At 39.7% G+C, this 16,836-nt stretch overlaps 1 protein-coding gene across 1 annotated transcript in view; it reads left to right on the top strand.

Moving 5' to 3' along the window:
* The window catches only part of Ralgapa1 (Ral GTPase activating protein catalytic subunit alpha 1), a 274,933-nt gene that overhangs the window by 10,593 nt on the left and 247,504 nt on the right, over positions 1-16,836 (top strand). The gene's annotated exons all lie outside the window — the stretch shown is intronic.

The raw sequence follows: 16,836 nt of genomic DNA, 5'->3' as shown, positions 1-16,836 counted from the left end.
CTTCAGTCCTTCCCCTAACTTCTCTATTGGGGTCCCCGTGCTCAATCTGATGTTTAGCTTCATGCATCTGCATTTGTATTGGTCAGGCTCTGGCAAAGCTTTGAAGTTTCCCTTCCCTCCTTCCACCTCCTACTTCCTCCATTCATACCCCATCTCTCCCTATTTACTCCTCCTCCAAAGAAACACAGTTTTATCTACTTACTTTGCTCACATACCACTTTGTGTGGTGCCACCATTATGATCCCCATGCTTGGTGGCAGGTGTCTTTACCCAATGAGCTGCAATCAGTTTGGAGACTGGCTTTTTGCTATCCTGGAGTTGATAACTCAGGCTGCCCTAGGGCTCATCACAGGCTGTCCTTTTCAAATTGTGGTGACAGTTTGTAATTTGTATTCAAGGAATTTTCTCATTTCATCTGAGTTGTTAAATTATAGGTGTGAAGTTGCTTATATTCTTTTATTAATCTTTTACTATCTGCAGACTCCACAGTGATCACTCTCACATGCACTCTGTGTGCATGTTTATGTGTTTGCATGTGAACTTATGTGTGTACATGTTTGTGGAGGCCAGGGGTTGCTTTAAGTTTCTTCCTAAATCATCACCTACTGTAGTTTTTGAGGCTGGGTGGCCAGCAAAACCTAGGGATGCTTCTGTCTTCGTTACTATCTCCCCCTTTCCCCTGTGCCTGTGCCCCAGCTTTGCACATGGGTTCTGCGGGACCCATCCCAGGTCCTCATGCTTGATGGCAGGTACTTGATAAGCAGCCTTTGCCTCTGCCTCACCCTTTCATTTGTGGGACTGGGACTGGTCTCTTTTCCTGACATTGATTCAGGTTTGAGGCCGAATGATGCTGATGTCTTAAAATAATGTATTGACTTTGCTATAATCTAGTTATTTGATTGACTTTTCTTTGATCCTTTGTGACTTTTATTAGTTTATAATAATGTATTTTTTTTTCTTTTCTTTTTTTTCGGAGCTAGGGACTGAACCCAGGGCCTTGAGCTTGCTAGGCAAGCGCTCTACCACTGAGCTAAATCCCCAACCCATAATAATGTATTCTTTTCCGGCTTTTTTTTTAAGCCTAAATTGAGGCCACTCATTTTAGATTTTCTTCCTTTATGATTTTCTTTTTTTCCTTGTCCTTTTCGGTGGTTGTGTCTACATTCCCAGTTATAGTTCCAAAACATCTTATGCTTTTCTTGTGATTTCTTCTTTAATCCATGGGTTATTTACAAGTTTTTGGGTTTTCTTGATTTTTTCCTGTTACTGTTTTTTATAAGAAGTATTTTATTATATTATATATATATAATATGACATTTTGTATATGTAGTGTGCATTGTCTGTATATCTATGTGTTCACATGCTGTAACAGTCGCATGGAGGTGAGAGGACAGCCTTTGAAAATGTGTTCTCTTTTGACCACATGGGTCCAGGAATTGAGTTCAGATTGTTAGACTCTGTGGCCTTTACCCACTCAACCATCTCAGCAGCCCAGTGTCCTGTTGAACACTTAACTCCAGCCCGTCTTTAGTTTTCTTCAAAGTTTAGGTTGTGAGGTATGTCTTGGTCTTGTGGGTAAGATCCTGTATGGCAGTTGTGTTTGTGAATCACTTTGTTGTGTCTTTTTCTATTCCCTTTAGAGAGAGTTGCTATATTGGCCTGATTGACCTTGAACTTCTGGGAACAAGTATTTTTACTGCTTCAACCTCAGAAGTAGATGATATTGAACGTATGTGCCACCACACCTGGCTTGCTATCTTTTTCTCCCCCCTGCCCCATCTCCTCCTCTTCTTAATAAAGTGTCCCTTTTTCATTATGGAGCAGCCTCTTTATTACTAGCGTTGTGGCATATTCACTAGAGAAGACTGCTTGGACACAAGTTTAAACAATAAACACTTTGTATTGGCCAGTGACCATATTGGATGTTAAGGATTCCGGCGTAGCAGGAACCTTCTCATGTTTTTAAGCACAAAAAAAGAAAGGAAACAAAACAAAACCCATGTTCTGGGTTGACATACTTCAGTTAATTAGAAGTTAGCCAGAAGCAGAACTACAGATACCAAAAAAAGCAAGGTTAGAGACTTTTCCGGGACAATGGACTTTGATGGGTTAGGCCTTTGTTTTTATTTTATTTTTGGCAGGTGATGCTGTCTACATGCTGAGTTTTATCACCTTAATGGAATTTCCATCATGGAGTCAGTTCTGCTAAGATATAGGGGCCTACTAAGTTCTGGGCCCTGTATACTAGTAGTGGGTTCCCCCCTTAGAATCTGTAATACTATTTTGAAATTGGGAATGGGGTGTGTGTGTGTGTGTGTGTGTGTGTGTGTGTGTGTGTGTGTGTGTGTTTACAATGTTTGTGTGGAGGTTGGATTATGGAGTTGGTTCTCTCCTTGTGCCTTTACATGGGCTCTGGAGATGGAACTCTGGTTATCAGGTGTGGGTAGCAAGCACTTTTACCTTCTGTGCCATGTCCTGGCTCCTACTGCGTCATTAATATAGCCTCTTTTGCTTTCATCTGATTAGTGTTGCATGGTAAAAATGTTCTCATCCTATTACTTGTCTCACCGCTTCCCCTGTATTTATTTATTTATTTTGAGCCAGTATAGGGACCAGATGAGGTTCTGAGTGAATGTGTGCTGTTGACATAGCCATAGCCTTGTCAAGGACCCCAATGCTTTAGACCCGTGGGGGTTGCAAACTCTTCCTAGGGAAGACACTTAGAGGGATGGCAAAACCTTTCTGTAGTTTGTGTGTGGATGTTGATAGTGTGTACAAAAAACATCCTCATCATAGCTTTCTCCCCTGTGTGTGGATGGCTTGATGACTGCTTCTCTACAGAGACTGTTCTGTGAGGCTAGCTAAGCCTGTCTCCTTGTCAGCTGTACACCATAAACCCTGCCTCTTTGTTCAGCTGTATACAGTAAACATAACTGAGTTTTCAGGATGTGTGTCATCTCCTTAGGGAGCCCATACCTATTTCCCAGCTTTTCTATGTGTGTCTGCCATTTCTTTATTCACTCGTCACTCCCCTATTCAGAGTTTCAGGACCCATGCTGTACAAAGACATGGCAGGACACTGTCTCCTGCATCCTGGCCTCAGACTTACTGTGTAGTTGAGAATGATCTTCAGTTTCTGATCTTCTTGCTTCTATCTCCTGGCTTCTGGGATTATAGGCATGTGGTTCCATGTCTGCTTTGTGTGGTGCTGGCGATCAAACCAAAGCTTTATGCATTCTAGGTAGGCAAGCACTCTAGGTAGGCAAGCACTCTACTGACTGAGCTACCTGCACCCGCCCCACTTTTACTGACTGCTTGCTTGCTTGCTTGCTTTAGAGACAGGGTATTGTTATGTAACCCAAGATGACCGGGCATTCACTGTGTGCTGGCCTTAAACTTGAAATATTCTTCCTGCCTCAGCCTCCGGAATGCTAAGATGACAGGAGTACATAATCATACTTAGTAAGAAGGCTTTTAAAAGTATGACCCTATTAATCTGCCTTTTAATGGAGATATTTGGGATTATTGCATTTAATGTGATGATTGATGTGATTAAGTTAGTCTGCTATCTTGCTTTTTATTTTCTTTTTGGCCTATCTGTTTAGTTCTATCTTCCCCTTTCCCTCCTCCCCCTTTTGATTAGTTCATAGCATGTATCTGTAAACCTGTCAGGGTCCACACCTCTAAGTGATATTACACCAGTTTGCATTTAAGACCCTTGCAAGACTATGCTTCTGTTGCACCACTTTGAGCACTTATGCTTTTGTTACCATCTTTTACCTATATGCTGTAAATATAACACTATATTATTTTATCTAAGCAAACCGTTATCTTCATAGGATTTTTAAAGTTTTTCAGGGCTGAGTATAGAGTCCAGGGCTTCACAAATGCTTGGCATATGTTCTGCCACTGAGCTACACCCTAGCCTTTGTAAGATTTGTAAATGACAAAAAGGTCTTATAAATTTCTCTATTTAGTACCAATCTTAATACTATTTTACATAGAAACTGTGTCTATTCTGTGTAATTTTATTTGTGCTTAAAAAACTAACATTTCCTCTATGGCAATTGTCTGCTAGTGAAAACCTATTTTATTTTTAATACTTTTTGGAAGACAGTTTTGCTATGTTTAGAATTCTAGGTCTATGGACTTCTCCCCTTCTCCCTCTGTTCTTTAAATATTTTATCTCATTGTCTCCTTGCAATGTTTCTGGTACATCTTTTTTCATCTTAACCATCTCCTGTGTACAATATACCATTTCTTTTCCTATGGCTGCTTTAAAATTTCCCCCCTTCATCATTAGTTGTGCCATTAGATTATATTCATATTTCCTGATGTTTATTGAGCATCTTAGATGCAAATGGTAGCCTGTGGCAGAGGGCAACTGTTTACAACACCACAGACAGGAAGCAGCTTGGGGGTAATGTACTTGTGAGGTACTTATATCCGTCTGCAGTGACTTACTTTCTTCAGTTCTGCCCTACCTTCTGAGTTGCAAGAACTGCCCACAGATAGCATCATTACCTGGATGCAAAGCTTTTGAAACATAAGAGATTCAACCATAACTCTGATAAATGTACTTAGTAGAACAGGCTGTTTTAAATACAGAAATCCATCTTTGCACTAGTATGTCATTTATTAAGGATTGCTTGTAGCCAAGTAAGCAATGAGTACAGTATAGAGTGAATAGTTAGAGAAAGAACAACAACTTCACCTATGAAGAAAGGAAACATTATCAGGTCAGAGATGAGCTGATTACAGCTATAAGTCACTGAATTTGGTTCTTAAATTTCCTGGTAGCTCAGGTGAACAGAGGAAGGTCATGTTACAGTTTTTTGGTGTCTTTAGAACAGAAAGAATTCTTTGTTTTTGGTTAAAAAGTTTTTTTCTTTCCATTTCTTTTGTTTCTTTCACTCACTTGACTTAAGTTTAAATGTTCCTGCCTTGTCCTCCCAGCATTGCATCATGCTTGGCTTTGAAACTTTTTTCTTATTTAATTTGAAATTTCTGTGTCATGTGGATGCACTCATATATTTATTATACAGTACCTTTTGTTGAAGTATTCATAGTATAGAAGTAGATCTTGGAGAAAATACTAAAATAGCTTAGTATCGTGTGTATGAGTGGTACTACCTTCTTCCAATTGACGTGAATCCTATCTTTAATGATAAGTAGAAAAAGATAAATTTATATTGAAACCTTGGTTGAAATGTATGGGACTTTCCCCCCCTTGAAACAAAGTCTCTCTATGTAGTCCTGGCTGTCTTGGAACTCGCTGTGTAGACCATGGTGGTTTGAGACGCACAGAGATCCTTTTGCCTCTGCTTCTGGGATTAAAGGAATGTTCTACCATGCTCAGTCTACGTGGGGCATCTTTACATTGTCTCTTCAGCTAAATACCGCTCTTTTTGTTTGTGGGCATGAGGGCAAGGGTGCACATATGTGCGTATGGATGTCAGAAGTCAATGAGAGATATCTCAAATGCTCCTCTTTTATTTATTTATTTATTTATTTATTTATTTATTTATTTATTTATTTATTTATTTTTGAGTCAGGGGCTCTCCTTTGGCTTAGAGCTCACCAATCAGCTGGACTGGCTGACTGAAAAGAAAGCCCTAGGGATCCTTCTGTCTGACTTTTCAGCTTTGGGCTTATAGATGCCTATACAACCTCTCCATGGGTTTTGGGGATCCACACTCAGATCCTCATACTGTCTGACAAGCACTTTATCAACTAAGCTATCTCCCCAGCCCTGTCCTGTACATTCTTGTCTGTTCTTACTATCATTTTTTGTTAAAGTGTTTATTCATTGTTGCTTAATAATTTGTATGAGTTTACTCCCTTTCTGAATTTTCACAGGGTGCTTTCTATAGCACATTACTGAGCATGTCACAACTGTTTTCAGATCTTTCATGGATTCCCATTGTCAGGAAGATTTTCAAGTTTTTTAACTTGTGCTTAAACAATCAGATTATCTGATCTTAACATTCCAACTGAGTGCCGTAGTTGCATCTTAAAAATCAAAGGAATATGGTGGCACTTCATTCTGTTGAAACTCATTTGACTAGTCTGAGTCCCAGTTCTCTCCTGACAACAGATTTCTTTGTATCCTGTTTTAGTGGATGACACTTTCCATGTATAACTCCTTTTATACTTCTGATACCCTTACACATTCATCTGAAAATGCCCCATGGTTTGGATACATGCTGCTTGTTTACATTGTCCTTCAGACTTCTCAGTGCTCTGATTGGCCACTTTCTGGTTGGTTGCTTATGTGTGTGCATGTGCATGTGCATCTGCAAGTGTGCATGTGTGTTTGAGACAGTGTTTCTCTGTTGCCTTTATTTGCCCTGGAACTCACTCACCAGGGTGGCCTCAAACTCACAGGATCCCATACATCTGCCTCCTGTGTACTAGGGAGACACAACCAGGACCAGTCCATTCCATTTCGTTGATTACACTTTTGCAGACTTTGCTTCTGTAGCCAAATCCTCCCCTCAGTGTTAGTGTTTTTCAGTGTTCTGTTTGCAAGTCTCTTTTCTCATATATATATATATATTTTTCTTTTTTCCTTGAATAAATTGCCCTTGGCTTCAAATGCCAATATATACTGTCAGTAATCCCAGCTTAGTGGTAGAGTGCTTGCCTAGCAATCACAAGGCCCTGAGTTCAGGCCTCAACTCTGAAAGGAAAAGAAAGAAAAGAAAAAAAAGTCAAATTCCAGGTTTTAACTCTGACCCGTTTCCTAATTTCAAAAGCATTATCTATACCCAAAAGACTCACCATATGTACCTTAAACTCCTTCAAGTGTCCTAAGATCTTTTCTACCACATTGCCTTCCTCCTTTACTCCTAGTTAGAACTCTATGGTTTGTCACACTGTAGAATCCAACCAGAAGTTACTCTGCTGACCCTGTTAATACATGCTGTACTAGTCTGACTCCCTATCTCTCTCACCACCTGAAAGCTTCAACTTTTGCAACTTTCAGGGGAAATGTACACACAGTTGCTATCAAACCTTTCTGGGTCAGTCAGTATAGGAGCTGACATGACACTTCCATGTACTGTGCTTATTCACTTCTAGTCATTTGGTTCTTTGGTGCCAGTGTTCTTTGCATGCCTAAGGAATGCCTCAAGTTTTTCGTGAGCACAGAAGTATCTTTTTATATCCCTAAATTCAGTGTGGTGACTTGCACTATGATAAGCGCTCAGTAAATATTGTCTAGTTCTTTTTTTTTTTTTTGATTTTTTATTTTTTATTAACTTGAGTATTTCTTATATACATTTCGAGTGTTATTCCCTTTCCCGGTTTCCGGGCAAACATCCCCCTCCCCCCTCCCCTTCCTTATGGGTGTTCCCCTCCCAACCCTCCCCCCATTGCCGCCCTCCCCCCATAGACTAGTTCACTGGGGGTTCAGTCTTAGCAGGACCCAGGGCTTCCCCTTCCACTGGTGCTCTTACTAGGATATTCATTGCTACCTATGGGGTCAGAGTCCAGGGTCAGTCCATGTATAGTCTTTAGGTAGTGGCTTAGTCCCTGGAAGCTCTGGTTGCTTGGCATTGTTGTACTTTTGGGGTCTCGAGCCCCTTCAAGCTCTTCCAGTTCTTTCTCTGATTCCTTCAACGGGGGTCCTATTCTCAGTTCAGTGGTTTGCTGCTGGCATTCGCCTCTGTATTTGCTGTATTCTGGCTGTGTCTCTCAGGAGCGATCTACATTCGGCTCCTGTCGGCCTACACTTCTTTGCTTCATCCATCTTGTCTAATTGGATGGCTGTATATGCATGGGCCACATGTGGGGCAGGCTCTGAATGGGTGTTCCTTCAGTCTCTGTTTTAATCTTTGCCTCTCTCTTCCCTGCCAAGGGTATTCTTGTTCCCCTTTTAAAGAAGGAGTGAAGCATTCACATTTTGATCATCCGTCTTGAGTTTCGTTTGTTCTAGGCATCTAGGGTAATTCAAGCATTTGGGCTAATAGCCACTTATCAATGAGTGCATACCATGTATGTCTTTCTGTGATTGGGTTAGCTCACTCAGGATGATATTTTCCAGTTCCAACCATTTGCCTACGAATTTCATAAACTCGTTGTTTTTGATAGCTGAGTAATATTCCATTGTGTAGATGTACCACATTTTCTGTATCCATTCCTCTGTTGAAGGGCATCTGGGTTCTTTCCATTTTCTGGCTATTATAAATAAGGCTGCGATGAACATAGTGGAGCACGTGTCTCTTTTATATGTTGAGGCATCTTTTGGGTATATGCCCAAGAGAGGTATAGCTGGATCATCAGGCAGTTCAATGTCCAATTTTCTGAGGAACCTCCACACTGATTTCCAGAATGGTTTTACCAGTCTGCAATCCCACCAACAATGGAGGAGTGTTCCTCTTTCTCCACATCCTCGCCAGCATCTGCTGTCACCTGAGTTTTTGATCTTAGCCATTCTCACTGGTGTAAGGTGAAATCTCAGGGTTGTTTTGATTTGCATTTCCCTTATGACTAAAGATGTTGAACATTTCTTTAGGTGTTTCTCCGCCATTCGACATTCCTCAGCTGTGAATTCTTTGTTTAGCTCTGAACCCCATTTTTTAATAGGGTTATTTGTTTCCCTGCGGTCTAACTTCTTGAGTTCTTTGTATATTTTGGAAATAAGGCCTCTATCTGTTGTAGGATTGGTAAAGATCTTTTCCCAATCTGTTGGTTGCCGTTTTGTCCTAACCACAGTGTCCTTTGCCTTACAGAAGCTTTGCAGTTTTATGAGATCCCATTTGTCGATTCTTGATCTTAGAGCATAAGCCATTGGTGTTTTGTTCAGGAAATTTTTTCCAGTGCCCATGTGTTCCAGATGCTTCCCTAGTTTTTCTTCTATTAGTTTGAGTGTGTCTGGTTTTATGTAGAGGTCCTTGATCCACTTGGACTTAAGCTTTGTACAGGGTGATAAGCATGGATCGATCTGCATTCTTCTACATGTTGCCCTCCAGTTGAACCAGCACCATTTGCTGAAAATGCTATCTTTTTTCCATTGGATGGTTTTGGCTCCTTTGTCAAAAATCAAGTGACCATAGGTGTGTGGGTTCATTTCTGGGTCTTCAATTCTATTCCATTGGTCTATCTGTCTGTCTCTGTACCAATACCATGCAGTTTTTATCACTATTGCTCTGTAATACTGCTTGAGTTCAGGGATAGTGATTCCCCCTGAAGTCCTTTTATTGTTGAGGATAGCTTTAGCTATCCTGGGTTTTTTGTTATTCCAGATGAATTTGCAAATTGTTCTGTCTAACTCTTTGAAGAATTGGATTGGTATTTTGATGGGGATTGCATTGAATCTGTAGATTGCTTTTGGTAAAATGGCCATTTTTACCATATTAATCCTGCCAATCCATGAGCATGGGAGATCTTTCCATCTTCTGAGGTCTTCTTCAATTTCTTTCCTCAGTGTCTTGAAGTTCTTATTGTACAGATCTTTTACTTGCTTGGTTAAAGTCACACCGAGGTACTTTATATTATTTGGGTCTATTATGAAGGGTGTCCTTTCCCTAATTTCTTTCTCGGCTTGTTTCTCTTTTGTATAGAGGAAGGCAACTGATTTATTTGAGTTAATTTTATACCCAGCCACTTTGCTGAAGTTGTTTATCAGCTTTAGTAGTTCTCTGGTGGAACTTTTGGGATCACTTAAATATACTATCATATCATCTGCAAATAGTGATATTTTGACCTCTTCTTTTCCGATCTGTATCCCCTTGATCTCCTTTTGTTGTCTGAGTGCTCTGGCTAGAACTTCAAGAACTATATTGAATAAGTAGGGAGAGAGTGGGCAGCCTTGTCTAGTCCCTGATTTTAGTGGGATTGCTTCAAGTTTCTCTCCATTTAGTTTAATGTTAGCAACTGGTTTGCTGTATATGGCTTTTACTATGTTTAGGTATGGGCCTTGAATTCCTATTCTTTCCAGGACTTTTATCATGAAGGGATGTTGAATTTTGTCAAATGCTTTCTCAGCATCTAATGAGATGATCATGTGGTTCTGTTCTTTCAGTTTGTTTATATAATGGATCACGTTGATGGTTTTCCGTATATTAAACCATCCCTGCATGCCTGGGATGAAGCCTACTTGATCATGGTGGATGATTGTTTTGATGTGCTCTTGAATTCGGTTTGCCAGAATTTTATTGAGTATTTTTGCGTCGATATTCATAAGGGAAATTGGTCTGAAGTTCTCTTTCTTTGTTGTGTCTTTGTGTGGTTTAGGTATAAGAGTAATTGTGGCTTCGTAGAAGGAATTCGGTAGGGCTCCATCTGTTTCAATTTTGTGGAATAGTTTGGATAATATTGGTATGAGGTCTTCTATGAAGGTTTGATAGAATTCTGCACTAAACCCGTCTGGACCTGGGCTCTTTTTGGTTGGGAGACCTTTAATGACTGCTTCTATTTCCTTAGGAGTTATGGGGTTGTTTAACTGGTTTATCTGTTCCTGATTTAACTTCGGTACCTGGTATCTGTCTAGGAAATTGTCCATTTCCTGAAGATTTTCAAATTTTGTTGAATATAGGTTTTTATAGTAAGATCTGATGATTTTTTGAATTTCCTCCGAATCTGTAGTTATGTCTCCCTTTTCATTTCTGATTTTGTTAATTTGGACGCACTCTCTGTGTCCTCTCGTTAGTCTGGCTAAGGGTTTATCTATCTTGTTGATTTTCTCAAAGAACCAACTTTTGGTTCTGTTGATTCTTTCTATGGTCCTTTTTGTTTCTACTTGGTTGATTTCAGCTCTGAGTTTGATTATTTCCTGCCTTCTACTCCTCCTGGGTGTATTTGCTTCTTTTTGTTCTAGAGCTTTTAGGTGTGCTGTCAAGCTGCTGACATATGCTCTTTCCTGTTTCTTTCTGCAGGCACTCAGCGCTATGAGTTTTCCTCTTAGCACAGCTTTCATTGTGTCCCATAAGTTTGAGTATGTTGTATCTTCATTTTCATTAAATTCTAAAAAGTTTTTAATTTCTTTCTTTATTTCTTCCTTGACCAGGTTATCATTGAGTAGAGCATTGTTCAATTTCCACGTATATGTGGGCATTCTTCCCTTATTGTTATTGAAGACCAGTTTTAGGCCGTGGTGGTCCGATAGCACGCATGGGATTATTTCTATCTTTCTGTACCTGTTGAGGCCCGTTTTTTGACCAATTATATGGTCAATTTTGGAGAAAGTACCATGAGGAGCTGAGAAGAAGGTATATCTTTTTGCTTTAGGATAGAATGTTCTATAAATATCCGTTAAGTCCATTTGGCTCATGACTTCTCTTAGTCTGTCTACATCACTGTTTAATTTCTGTTTCCATGATCTGTCCATTGATGAGAGTGGGGTGTTGAAATCTCCCACTATTATTGTGTGAGGTGCAATGTGTGTTTTGAGCTTTAGTAAGGTTTCTTTTACGTATGTAGGTGCCCTTGTATTTGGGGCATAGATATTTAGGATTGAGAGTTCATCTTGGTTGATTTTTCCTTTGATGAATATGAAGTGTCCTTCCTTATCTTTTTTGATGACTTTTAGTTGGAAATTGATTTTATTTGATATTAGAATGGCTACTCCAGCTTGCTTCTTCTGACCATTTGCTTGGAAAGTTGTTTTCCAGCCTTTCACTCTGAGGTAGTGTCTGTCTTTGTCTCTGAGGTGTGTTTCCTGTAGGCAGCAGAATGCAGGGTCCTCGTTGCGTATCCAGTTTGTTAATCTATGTCTTTTTATTGGGGAGTTGAGGCCATTGATATTGAGAGATATTAAGGAATAGTGATTATTGCTTCCCGTTATATTCATATTTGGATGTGAGTTTATGTTTGTGTGCTTTCATTCTCTTTGTTTTGTTGCCAAGATGATTAGTTTCTTGCTTCTTCTAGGGTATAGCCTGCCTCCTTATGTTGGGCTTTACCCTTTATTATCCTTTGTAGTGCTGGATTTGTAGAAAGATATTGTGTAAATTTGGTTTTGTCATGGAATATCTTGGTTTCTCCATCTATGTTAATTGAGAGTTTTGCTGGATACAGTAATCTGGGCTGGCATTTGTGTTCTCTTAGGGTCTGTATAAAATCAGTCCAGGATCTTCTGGCCTTCATAGTTTCTGGCGAGAAGTCTGGTGTGATTCTGATAGGTCTCCCTTTATATGTTACTTGACCTTTTTCCCTTACTGCTTTTAATATTCTTTCTTTATTTTGTGCGTTTGGTGTTTTGACAATTATGTGACGGGAGGTGTTTCTTTTCTGGTCCAATCTATTTGGAGTTCTGTAGGCTTCTTGTATGTCTATGGGTATCTCTTTTTTTAGGTTAGGGAAGTTTTCTTCTATGATTTTGTTGAAGATATTTACTGGTCCTTTGAGCTGGGAGTCTTCACTCTCTTCTATACCTATTATCCTTAGGTTTGATCTTCTCATTGAGTCCTGGATTTCCTGTATGTTTTGGACCAGTAGCTTTTTCCGCTTTACATTATCTTTGACAGTTGAGTCAATGATTTCTATGGAATCTTCTGCTCCTGAGATTCTCTCTTCCATCTCTTGTATTCTGTTGGTGAAGCTTGTATCTACAGCTCCTTGTCTCTTCTTTTGGTTTTCTATATCCAGGGTTGTTTCCATGTGTTCTTTCTTGATTGCTTCTATTTCCATTTTTAATTCCTTCAACTGTTTGATTGTGTTTTCCTGTAATTCTTTCAGGGATTTTTGCGATTCCTCTCTGTAGGCTTTTACTTGTTTATTAATGTTTTCCTGTGCTTCCCTAAGTGTGTTCAGGTCTTTCTTGAAGTCCTCCAGCATCATGATCAAATATGATTTTGAAACTAGATCTTGCTTTTCTGGTGTGTTTGGATATTCCATGTTTGTTTTGGTGGGAGAATTGGGCTCCGATGATGGCATGTAGTCTTGGTTTCTGTTGCTTGGGTTCCTGCGCTTGCCTCTCGCCATCAGATTATCTCTAGTGTTACTTTGTTCTGCTATTTCTGACAGTGGCTAGACTGTCCTATAAGCCTGTGTGTCAGGAGTCCTGTAGACCTGTTTTCCTCTCTTTCAGTCAGTTATGGGGACAGAGTGTTCTGCTTTCGGGCGTGTAGTTTTTCCTCTCTACAGGTCTTCAGCTGTTCCTGTGGGCCTGTGTCTTGAGTTCACCAGGCAGCTTTCTTGCAGCAGAAAATTTGGTCTTACCTGTAGTCCCGAGGCTCAGGTTTGCTCGTGGGGTGCTGTCCAGGGGCTCTCTGCAGAGGCAGCAACCAGGAAGACCTGTGCCGCCCCTTCCGGGAGCTTCAGTGCACCAGGGTTCCAGATGGTCTTTGGCTTTTTCCTCTGGCGTCCGAGATGTGTGTGCAGGGAGCAGTCTCTTCTGGTTTCCCAGGCTTGTCTGCCTCTCTGAAGGTTTAGCTCTCCCTCCCACGGGATTTGGGTGCAGAGAACTGTTTATCCGGTCTGTTTCCTTCAGGGTCCGGCGGTGTCTCTGGCAGGGGTCCTGCTGCTCCTGGGCCCTCCCCCACGGGAGCCCAGAGGCCTTATACAGTTTCCTCTTGGGCCAGGGATGTGGGCAGGGGTGAGCAGTGTTGGTGGTCTCTTCCGCTCTGCAGCCTCAGGAGTGCCCACCTGACCAGGTGGTTGGGTCTCTCTCTCACCGGGTCTGGGAGCAGAGAGCTTATTGTCTAGTTCTTGAGTAGATACATTAATATGAGGAGAGCAAAACTGATTTGTGAATATTCAATTAGCAGTGGTAGAAAATCGTGGAGGTCAATATTCTGATCAGAAAAAAAGTTGAGTTCTTTTAAATATTCACATAAAGATTTTGGTTCTGAATTTAGGGTCTGTGCTGTATAACAGAAGGACAGGTAAACATGGGTGCACATACCCAGGACACTAACTGAAAAACTGAGCAGGCAAACACACACACCCAGGACACTAACTGGAAAATGTTTATTGCATTACGGTATGGGTAATAGATAATTTCTGCTGTTGAAAGATGTTTATTTCCTCATTTATAGTATTTAGCCCTTATAACTCATCTTAGGAGCCCAAAAGCCTTAAAGTGCATCAGTCCCTCACCTTTATCCCAACTGTATAGTGAAGTTAACTGACCCAAAGAGAAGGCTTGATACAATGACAGAGCAAATGGAAATTCCAAAGTACTGGTCTTGGAGATTGTAGCTAAGCGGCCGATGGATACAAGGTAAATGCTTTAGAAGATGGAAGAGCCAGCTTCTGCAGGAAGACAGTGGTACTACTAGTGGTCATTGATCTCAGACTCTGGGCATTCAGTGTTTGAGAGAATAACCTTTGATGTTTGGGGCTGTAATTTCTTGAAGATAGTCACAAAAAGCTAGGAGAAGTTTCTTGGCAGTTTTGGCCTTTCCATCTCTACTGTATGTATTTGAGAATTGACTGGCAAACTTCCATGAAAAGCTTGATTGAATGTTTTGCTTTTTGAAACAATGTATCTTACTATACAGTTCTGGCTGATTTTAAACGGGAAGTCCTCTTGCTTCACCTCCTGCTGGCCTTACAAGTGTGTGCCACTCTGCTTGATGTTACTTAGCTTGGTTTGTTTGTTTTAAATGGCACTGAATATACACACCTAATTTAGAGGAAATACATTAGTGGTATGTCCTCTCTGTTCTTAGGAGTTTTCCATTTACTTAAGTTTTTTTTTTTTTAAAGTTTGAGAATTAAAAGTATTTTTTTTTCCAGGAGAGATTTTTGCACACCTTTAAAAACATAGCTGGAAACAGTTACACTTTAGAAGAATGGTAGCATTAGGACATTTGGGAGGCAGAGGGAAGACTATTACTGGAGTAAAAGAGAACGCCTGCTCTACAGTAGCAGATTCTACCTCGGAAGGGTGGCTGTTCACTTCCTACAGAAGGTGTTGTAGATGAAATGATTGTTTAGATGAAGTTGAAGAAGAAAGTATTTTTAAAATTTTGGGCTTGAGATGTAGAGTGCCAGGATATCATGAAGCCTGACCTAGTGTACCAAGCCTTGAGTTTAGAACTCAATACCACAGAAACAAACAAAACACCTTGAAATGTTTGAGCAAGTTCAGTAGATGGTAAAATTTGCAGATTGATTTTAGAATTTAGCTCTGTTCCTACATTGGAATATTATATTTCTAAAGATTTGTTGGAAATTTTTTGATGCGAAGCATGCTGAGACTTCATGCATGTTAACATATGTTTTGCCCTGAATTACATGTCCAATCATTAATAATTGCTAAATAAATAAGCTTTTCATGTAAAGAATTTGTCTGGTAGTTCCATCTATATTCTTGGTAAAATTTTAGACTGAATATTTTTATAGAAAAGCAGCTGTCATATATTGGTAATAATTTATTTTTGATTACTTACTATCTGACGGGCTCTAGATCATGCATTTTAAATATTACTTAATCCTTGCAGTAGTTTCATTGGTAGATAATAGTTATCTGCTGAGGAGACGTGAAGACTAAATAGAAAAACTCAACACTGAACCCTGATTTTCGTTGTTTATTACCTAATATTTTTAATCTTCTTTAACTCTTTGGTCCATGAAATTATTATAACAACACCTCAAACACAGTTAGAGACTGCACAAAAATATATTTGAACCATAAAGCTTATAGGAGGATTTGAAGCATTTTTTCAGAGTTTAATTGGACTCCTAAATAAGATTAAATTAAATCACTTGTACCTCAAGGTAGAACACTTACCTAGCACTTTCAAGACCTGGATTCTAGCCAAGCAAACATAAGACTTGATATTGTATCCTACTCAGTCAAGTAATAGAATTTGTTAAGAATAAATGAGCCCTACATGTCTCGTAAAAATTAGCAACTAAGAAAATGATGAGTTTCTGCTAGAAAAGTAAAGGAAATAAAGTTGACTGTTGGTGTTTTATTTCAGATAATATAAGGAAAACATATAACTGTTATCTTCCCTCCGCCCAAACCTAAGATAGAATAGCCCGGCTAACGTGGTGTGTTTGTTTGATTGGAATTTGTTGTTTTTGTTTGAATTCTTTTAAAGTAACAGGCTCAAGGTTCTTGCTCATCTTTCTGTCAAGTGTTCTTCTTAGGGCTTTCCAGAAGCAACTAGGTTGTTACTGCAAGCTTTAAAAAAAAATACATGTGCAGTTTCTCATCAAACATGTTTTAAGAAACATAGCCATCTATGTTTATATCTATTTCTTTGAAAATTTAAAACCAATGGATCTAAGCAGTCATGTTCTAGGCTCTAGAAGAGGTGGTGGCATGGTAATGTGCATATGCCAGACATGAAGCATGCTGTGTACAGATGAGAGAAGAAGGTTATCTAAAATACTTCCTTCCTAGGGACAGGGGCATTAGAATTCAGTATGTATACGGTAAGACAGCATTTTGGATAGCAGAGCACAGAGATGAATGCAGCAAAGTAACTGGCCAGTTCTCCTTGAAGATTTTAAAACAAAACATCAGGCTTCAGCTTCAGATATTCAGTTTAATTGCAGAGTGAATAGAAGAATTGGTGTAGTGGGTGATGATGTGTAGAGATACTTGGTGGACATTTGTTAAAGCGTTTCATGAGGATTCAAGAGGAGATGATGCTGTTTGTTTGGTGCCATTGTTATTGGTGAATTTATGTCAGAAATTCTCTACTCAGGCTACACACTGAAACTACCATTTCTTCTTTAGTGAATGCTGCTGGAACACCAAATATAGTCTGTAAACTGGTGCACATGTACTTAACAGATCTGCAACAAGGCAAATGAACAACTTGAATATGTTGAGAGGATCGTCTCACTTTGACCATGCCATAACATCACATGTGCAATTATTGGAGTCTCATCAACTAGGATATAGAGCATGTGCTTTTCACTTATGCTAGT

This window comes from Rattus norvegicus, chromosome 6 (genome assembly GCF_036323735.1).
Source record: "Rattus norvegicus strain BN/NHsdMcwi chromosome 6, GRCr8, whole genome shotgun sequence".
NCBI classification, from domain to species: Eukaryota; Metazoa; Chordata; class Mammalia; order Rodentia; family Muridae; genus Rattus; species Rattus norvegicus.
This window is presented reverse-complemented; position numbering and strand designations above follow the sequence as displayed.